The sequence below is a fragment of the Garra rufa genome, chromosome 6 (assembly GCF_049309525.1).
Source record: "Garra rufa chromosome 6, GarRuf1.0, whole genome shotgun sequence".
Taxonomy (NCBI): domain Eukaryota; kingdom Metazoa; phylum Chordata; class Actinopteri; order Cypriniformes; family Cyprinidae; genus Garra; species Garra rufa.
The window spans coordinates 32,944,389-32,953,357 of record NC_133366.1 but is presented as its reverse complement, the minus strand read 5'-3'; the positions used below and the strand labels follow the sequence as shown (position 1 = coordinate 32,953,357).

The window sequence follows — 8,969 nt, the reverse complement described above, 5'->3', positions numbered from 1 at the left end:
AGATAGATAGATAGATAGATAGATAGTGTTCCTTCTTTAATTGGACATACATTCAGTTATGTCTACCAACTTGACAAATATATTGTCAATACCATTATAATTAGGTCAAAACAATTAATGGTCTACAAGTATTTACAGTTTTTGCATAACAGTTATATCGGACTATATATAACTTTATGAAAATTAATTTATATGCAATGTTTTACTACAAATCAATTTATTTTCACTGTCTTTAAACTGAGAATTATCCTGTGGCTCCCTCGTGTGGATAATATTAGTATTATGGCCTTCATCTCTGAATCACATTAATATAAATGGCTAATATTTTTTTGGATGATTACAAATGTTTAATGATTACTTTACTGATAATAAAGCCTGTATTAACAATGTGATTTATTTTGTGTGTGCCCCCCTAAAAATTTTTAGCACCAGCCGCCACTGGTGCAAAAGTGAGAGCACGCGGAACTTGTCATTTGAAGGCGAAAAATGTGCGTTTGAGACTCGTAGCAGCAGATTCAAGCAGTTGTACTAGTAATTGGACTTGCGATTATGTTAGAAAACTATCCAAGAAAAGTAATGCATTTGTGATCAGATATTCTACAAGTTTGCAACTCTCATTGTATGGATTCACATATTAATTTGCGGGTGTGTAAAATTTCTCCGTGACTTCACATTTTTGATACGGGTGGGTGTGTGAATGCGTTTTGCACCATATTCACTGCAGCAACTGTACAAAAAATGTGAGCGTACGAGTTTCTTCATGTGTGATTCGTAGAATCGGATTTGTGCACCTGCAGTGAAGAATGTGTGAAGGTGTAACTGTTGTGTTGTGTTTGTAGGAGAGGAAAAAGATCTACAAGTTTACAACTCCTAAAAAAATTTTTTCTGTGACTTCAAATTTATTGATACACATGTGTGGGTATGCTCTACAGCTACAAATTCCGCTCTCACACGTGTTCAGTAGTTTTGCACCAAAAATACCTTCATAATAGTGCATCGCCCTCCTTGAGCCACACGAAAAAAGAGAGGTGAAAAAGAGTCTTATTTTGCTGGTCCTAGTCTGCATATTACTGTACAATCAACAGCCTGAATGTCACTTTCCAACCTAAAACCCCGCCCCCTTGGGGCGATCTCAGTCAGATTGAAAATCGCCCCACCCGGTCTCATAGAGTTATATTGTGAGATTTTTTTTTTATTAACCCTACAATGCATTTCAATGGGCACCGTGAGGGCTCGCCCCAACGTGATTTCGTAATACGCACTGATGCGTGCCCTGCTGAAAAAAACAGCTAAAACCAGCCTAGGCTGGTTGGCTGGTCGGCTGGTCTTAGCTGGTTTAAGCTGGAAATGGCTGGTTTTAGCTGGTCTCCCAGCCTGGCCAGGCTGGTCAGGCTGGTTTTAGCTGGTGGTTTCCCAGCCTGACCAGCTAAGACCAGCCTGACCAGCCTGGCCAGGCTGGAAAAATGGCCAAAACCCCTCTAAAACCAACCTGCCTCCCAGCTATGACCAGCTAAAACCAGGCTGGTTGGCTGGTTTTAGCTGGTTTTTTCACCAGCAGGCACGCGTAGCGAGACGTCTGAATGTATTATTGGCCATGCTTTCAATGGAGAGGGAACTTGTCAGGAACATGCCTGATTTTAATGAGAGGTTAATTGATCACTTTGCCTGCTTAAAAGAGAGGCGAGCAAAATTTCAATACAAGTGATGTGTGTTATTAAATGGTGCATTGTTTATGTTATCACGGTCGTAGCCATGAGGTCACCGAGGTCCGGACCTCGGTCATTTTTTATATTCAAAAATAAAATGTCAAGCTCTTTGAATGATTATTTAGCCGTTTAAACCACCTCATATCCAGTGATGGGCAAGCTACTTGGAAAATGTAGTGAGCTAAGCTAACAGTTACTCTTCATTAAATGAAGCTTAACTACACTAAAGCTACAGCCTTTGGTAATGTAGCAAGCTAAGCTACAGCATCATGGCAAAAGTAGTTCACTACATCTAAGCTATTTTTTAAAATTTCATTTTTCTATTGAACCAACATCATACAAAGTCAGTGCTCTCTCAGTGATCAATTAAATTGTCAGTCATACAGGCATGCAAGTTCAGTTTAATTGTTTATTCAACCACTCTTCCAAACCAATTTGGCAACAAAAATCTGTATCATGTACAGGGCTGGATTTATCTCATATTCTGGGGGGTTGAATTCTTTCTTGAAAAAAATAAAAACAAAAAAGCAATGGCACCAGTCTCACAATATTAAACGAATAAAACAGGGAAAACACAAAATTTGTAAATAAAATAATTTTATACATATTATTGAATAACATAGTCTATATATGGATGGGTGTTCGTCAACTGATTGCATGTCGTCAGAGTTTACAGTGTTGACAGCTTCGTAAAAAATAGCCTAATGGAAGCGCTGTAGATTTGTTGTATATAGCTACTAAAATATGACAGACCGCACAAAAACAGCACTTTAATTTACTGCCGTGTTTGAACAAAGATAGTGATTGATTTCATGAATACAGGAGCCTGATTTTTTTTAATTTTCAGAATCTATAGTACATAACAAATACAAAAATAAAAACAAATCACAAACTTTTGCAGTCAAGACTGTGAATAAAAGACAAGTGTGGAATGTAAGCCAGATTTGGCCCAGACTCTGTTACTATCTGGGAAGCAAAGCTAAATTCTATTGTAAATTTGTTAACTGACAGTAAGAATATATAACCGAATCAAGCGGCTATTTTCGTTTGCAGAAGGTAAAATGCATTAACGTAAAAATTTAACCGACAGGTCACAGTGGCTAGGCCTATAAGTCACATTTGTGACCCTGGACCACAAAACCAGTCATAAGGTTAAATTTTACAAAACTGAGATATATACATCATATGAAAGCTCAATAAATAAGCTTTCTATTGATGTATAGTTTGTTAGGATAGGACAATATTTGGCCGAGATACATCTATTTGAAAATCTGGAATCTAAGGGTGCAAAAAAATCAAAATACTGAGAAAATCACCTTTAAAGTTGCCCAAATTAAGTTCTTAAAAATGCATATTACTAATCAAAAATTACATTTTGATAGGTTTACAGTAGGAATTTTACAAAAAATCTTAATGTAACTTGATCTTTACTTAATTTCCTAATGATTTTTGACATAAAAGAAAAATCAATAATTTTGACCCATACAATGTATTTTTGGCTATTGCTACAAATATACCCCAGCGACTTAAGACTGGTTTTGTGGTCCAGGGTCACATTTTATTATATTCTGAAATAAACAGGCCTACAGCATAATGTTATGACATTATTTCCCTCACTCCACAACAAATCCTTTAACTTTAATCTTATTCAGAACAGAACAATGATGAAATAAATAAATAAATAAATTTGCCTAAACAATCCAAAACAAATTAAATGTGAAAGTAAAGATGGGCTTATGTAGACTACCTCTCTTGCCACAAATACAAATGTTTCCATATCTGCAATGTATTTGAAGCAAAATTATTATGCATTGGGTAAGCTTTGTACTTCATGCACGTCGACGGAAAATATCATGATGAGCAAAAATGTGCCACAGGACCGGTGGTCATGCTGAACTGCATGTTATACACACTATTTAAATTGACTAGTGTAACTTTTGGGTGACTGTGTTTTATTTTTCAAATGAACATAGTGTGCGCGTAAGACACGTAAGACACCAGCGCGATCAAACAGCTTAATATGATATTCTGTCATGTTGGTCATAGTAAAGGCATAATTTGCTACTGCAAAGTCCAAAGCAGTTTGAAGTATTCAGAATATTAGCAAAGATTATTATAATTCGTTTAGACTAGAACACGGTTTCATTCTTATTTTGCTATGGAACCTGGTCGTTTTTTGTTTGTTTGTTTTTACTAACGAACCGAAATATTTTGCCTTTCGCCATGAATTTGACACCCACTCTCTGCCCATCTTGTACTTCTGAGTTTGAGATCTTCCCAGAGCACTAGCCTGCTTCAAATACTAAAATCAAGGCGCCCATCACTAGCATTGCAGATTATACAGTTTTCTGTTGCTATGTGGGCGCTCAGTTTTTTTTCTGACATTTAGCTAAAATATCGACAACAAAAGTCTCGACAACCAGTGCTAGACTAAGACACACTTTTCTCATATCTTCGAATGCAAAAAAAAAAAACAAAAAAACATTAGCCTTTATAAATGTACTTTCAATCAACACTTCTTTATTTACCTCAAGTCTGCAAACACGCTGAGATGCTTCAAACTGCGTACCGCACTTCATTCACGAGAGAGGCGGGAGGAATAATGCGGTTTGACTGACAGTTTAATGAGCCAATGGCATCACGAGGTTTAGTGGCGGTGGCGTCGCTTACTGACCCAGGATCAGTGATCCGTAGCAGTTATATTTCCGATTTGAGCTTAAAGTATAGAACAATATATAGCTTGTAGCTTTTGTTGACGCTACCGCGTTACTTGATCAAAATAATAGCTTAGCTACTGAAAAGCTATTTGATTCAGAAAACAGCGACGCTACCACCACGCTACTGAGAAATGTAGTTAAGCTAGTAGCGTCACTACTTGTAGCGACGCTACTGCCCAACACTGCTCATATCACATAAGTGTTTGCAATTCATGTTGCTGCGAGAAGCTAGCGCAGTGAACGGGGCTTGAGAACGCGTTGAGTGAGAGCGCAGGTGCAGCAGCCTCCGTTTGTTGCCAGATCCATCTATTATACGTGTTTTTTGACTCGTTTGTCCAATTTAGTGTGACACTTTGGGACGTTTATAAAGTGGAAAGTTGAACGTTAGTTTTATTCCAGTGTCATTATTCTAACGTTATTTTTATAACTTGTTATAAAATAAAAATTCCCTCAGCTAAAAAAAAAACAAAAAGACCTTTCCATGTAAAACATTATACTGAATAAAAAATCTTTCACAATCATCTACATGTCTGTCTATTTTGAAGTTTAGGCTATATGTAGTGCATTTGTGGGTGTTATTATAGCACAATTCTTAACACCTTACTTCGGAGTTCGGACCTCACTAATTTTCAAACCCTGTTTACAGCCTTGTATGTTATATGTTGTATTCTTCAAATGTTGAATTTTAAATAGTTGTATTGATTGCATATTGGCAGCCAAATTTATACTGAATATGTTCTGAAAAGATTTGATTAATTACAGTTTTAATATGAGAAAAAAGTCTTTAATTGTAAAGCAGTATTGCTTTTTTTTTTTTTGCTTTTTTTTTTTACTCTTAGAGGGCAAACTAGTTGATGACAATGTGTCTCTTGATGGCCATGGTGGAAGTGTTTCAGTGTATTTGGAACCATTGCGATAAATTTAATATAGCTATTCAAAATACTGTACAGTTTGTACAATTCATGCCTAATGTTGCCAACTAGGAACAGGGAAACCAAATCAAACAATGTAATGTAATGCTGTAAAGTTGGCTATCTGAATTTTATCATAATTTTACCCATTAAAGCGGTTATCTTTACCATCATCGGAACAGTTGCCCCCCCAGAGATATTTGTCAGGAGCCGCCACTGCCAGGTCTATTACTATTGGGGAAGAGTTAATTCTGCCTGCTGTGCAATGAACTACTTGGGGTGGCTGCGGCTAAAAAAATAGCTCAGGTACCGCTTTTCTTTTTTTTCAAGTTGTTAGCGATCACAGCACAAATTACAGTGAACTCCAAACGAATTACACCAACTAGTTCGTTTACATTAATATATGAGGCATACAAAAAACAGCAGAAAAATTTTAAAGTAGATTAAATAAACTACACCAAATGTGCCTTTTTATGGTTTTACCATAACGAACAGAGCTAAGTTGGAACAAAAAACAATAGAGTATATTTTTTTTCAATCGAAATATGAACGTACAATACAAAGCCTAGCATACATTATAAATAACAGTTTATCATTCAAATACATTGGGAAACACTTGGATTTGTGCCGAATTACAGAGGTACGTGAGCCCAACGCCTGGTTTTTAGTTTCGCTTTGTTTGAGTTACTTAACTTTATATATTTGTTTCATTCCTGTTCTGTTCTGAATACCGTTACATTTAAATAATTCGTTTTGGAGTCAGGGTACTTATAGCTATGTTAGTATTTATAATGTTAATACATAATAATACTTCGCTTGATTTGGTATTATTTCTGATATTACACTTTCTCTCTAAACATTCCGCTGCTCATTAAATGCGTTTGGAGAGAGTGGATTAAGAAGCAAGCAATCAATGAGAGCGTTTTTGAACTTAAAAAAGTTGACTGGTCGAAAATATGTTAAGGACCGACACACATCCACCAAATACATCTACATAAACCCACCCCAGCAAACATTTGGACGTGTAATGACCGTTGAAAAGACGTCCGTCCGACACGTCCCGTCATGGTTGAAAAATAGTTCCAAAATGGAAGTTGAACCGACGTCTTTTCTGGCCGTGAATTCCACGTCTCTTCAGCGCGTCCCTGGACGTCAAAATTAGTCTTCTTCTGGATGTTTATATGGTGTGTTTATGCATAAGTGTAGGCATATAAGCCTGCATATAAAATAATCATACACTAATTGTGTTAAATCGTAAACAGGCGATTTTGACGTTTACACATCTAAACTTGACAAAGGTTCTAAAAAGGGCCAAAATCGGCCCAGTCATACCGAAACGTCTAGATATAACACGTTATAATCACGTGTAGATCAAACAACACATTATTTACTTATACATTTAAGTACTTAATACAATTAACTGCATCTGAATATAAGGTTAAGGTTTGATACATGCAATTATGCATAATTTATAGTTATTACAGTAACTACATGTAACAAGGTCACTGTAAAATAAAGTAGTTTTTTTTAGTAGTTCATTACAAATGATCAAAGATAACGGGATGAACTAAAGTCACAATTTATTTATCACATTTATTTTATGGTTTTAATACAAATTCACCAGGGAAACAGGAAAAATTAACATGTTCATCACGAAACAAATTCAGTTTCATAACTAAATTTAAGGAATTGAGCTGTCACAAATATCTCCCACATCTTTTTCACCCGAAAACTTATTTTTTATAACCCCCACCCCCTGCTCTTCCTGGAGCATGTTTTAGATGTTCAGCCATAGCGCCATCAATTTCCGATTCCGTTGAATTGGGGTTCCACCTCTTCACAGCATCTGAGGGAAGAAAATATGAATGTAAAAAGCAAAAAGTTAAACAAGCACTTATTTTGAAAGTGTTTTTATCTATCAAACTAATTGTACAATGCAGTCGAACAAGACTTTTCCCATCCATTTCATGAACACATTAACCTGTGATATGAGTAACATGAGAACATTATATTTTAGTGGATTTCTCTGACACTCTACATGTCACAGTATTGAGAGCTTCTCTGAGATACCAAACGATTGAATGTTTCACCAGGATCACTTCCTCTTCTTAGTCTTCAAAAAGTCTGAAAGTAATGTAGTGACACTCTTATGGAAATAAGATAATTTGTAATTATTTAAATTTGTCTAATTTTTAAACTGTGTGTCATGAATCAACATCTCAGAAAAATGTTATGCATTTCAAAACAAAGTGACGACTTAATTCGTGATGCAGGATGTTGATTTCATACATGTCCACATATGAGAACACCGGGACTAAAACATGTTAATTATGCGTTTGGACATTCCTGATAAAAACAGGTCTTTTAAATAAGACACAAGGAACATACGATGTGTCACAAATTACCTTGTATTATATTATATAAAGGTGTAGCCTTGAATGCAGCCTTTTCCAGCTGGCCACCACCCTGCATGTTGAATTTTGCCATTAAGGCATTTGACATGATTCTGCGAAATAAACGATTCAGTCATAATATTAAAATGCATTGTAAGATCAGTATTACAAATTATCAGTACTGTGCAGCTTGCCAATTGCATGCAGTGTTAAAACTGTGGCGGGAGTCCCGAGGCACAATCAGCGTCGCCCTGGCAACTCACGTCAACCAGCTGGAGCTCATCACCACGGACCAATCGTTCACGGACGCCACCCCTACAAAAGCCGGTTGCTCACCACAGATCACTGAGAAACTATCTCCGATGAGGTCGAAGCTTACCTGCTCTCTGCTCTCATTTCCCCCTAAAGATTCGCCGTGAACGATTGGCCGCCGTCACTTCCTGGACACCGTCACTTCCTGGACACCGCCACCACCGCGAACTCACCTTCAAGCACTTACCTGTTTGCTCACACCTTCCTGGGGAAGCTGCACGACAAGGACTTCACCTCTCACGGAGCACCGACGCACGTTCACCTGCCATTTCACCCTCTCACTTAAGTCTGTTCAATAAACTCACCCTCCGGGGCTCACTTGAAAGTCTTGTCTTGTCGTGCTGTTCCCCGCCCGGCCACAAAACATACATTTTCACAACCACTCTCTATCATGTAATAAGTGCTCTATCCCTATCCAAAGTTTTTGTGACAAGTAATGACTCATTCATTTCTTACACTAACATTATGTTTTTATATCTTGTTTTAAGTCTTACGAACAACCTGATTTAGCACAGACATTACAACTTCAACACAAAAACAGGCAATTATATAAGTAGATATAGTGTGTGACAGAATTATAGTATTACCAAAGGTTGAGGTTATTATTGTGGATACTGTTACTATTGTCATTTTTTTCTGAGATACGACACAGCAAAACACACAAACAATGCTAGGTAAATACATACTTGTTCATACACAGTCTCTGACTGACATTCGGCCAACTCTGGACAGTTGCTGAACCTAAAAGTGACACCACAATCAAAATAATGTAATAATGTTTTGAAAACTCAAGAGCAAGACAGAATTGACAGCAAACAAAAACAATGGTATCGATATTGGCATTAGATTATCGATAAACAACTACTTGTACCTCTAATAAAAGATTTACAAACTGACTGTTTGCAAACTTTGCTTTAATGAATTTCCCAT

General features: G+C 36.8%; 1 long non-coding RNA gene across 1 annotated transcript; it reads right to left on the bottom strand.

Moving 5' to 3' along the window:
- Positions 1-6,897: 6,897 nt before the first annotated feature.
- Positions 6,898-8,122, bottom strand: LOC141336046 (uncharacterized). Its single transcript, XR_012355678.1, has 3 exons — positions 7,991-8,122; positions 7,740-7,840; positions 6,898-7,180 (listed from the first exon to the last, which is right to left on the bottom strand). It is a non-coding gene; the product is annotated as an uncharacterized lncRNA (long non-coding RNA).
- Positions 8,123-8,969: the final 847 nt, after the last annotated feature.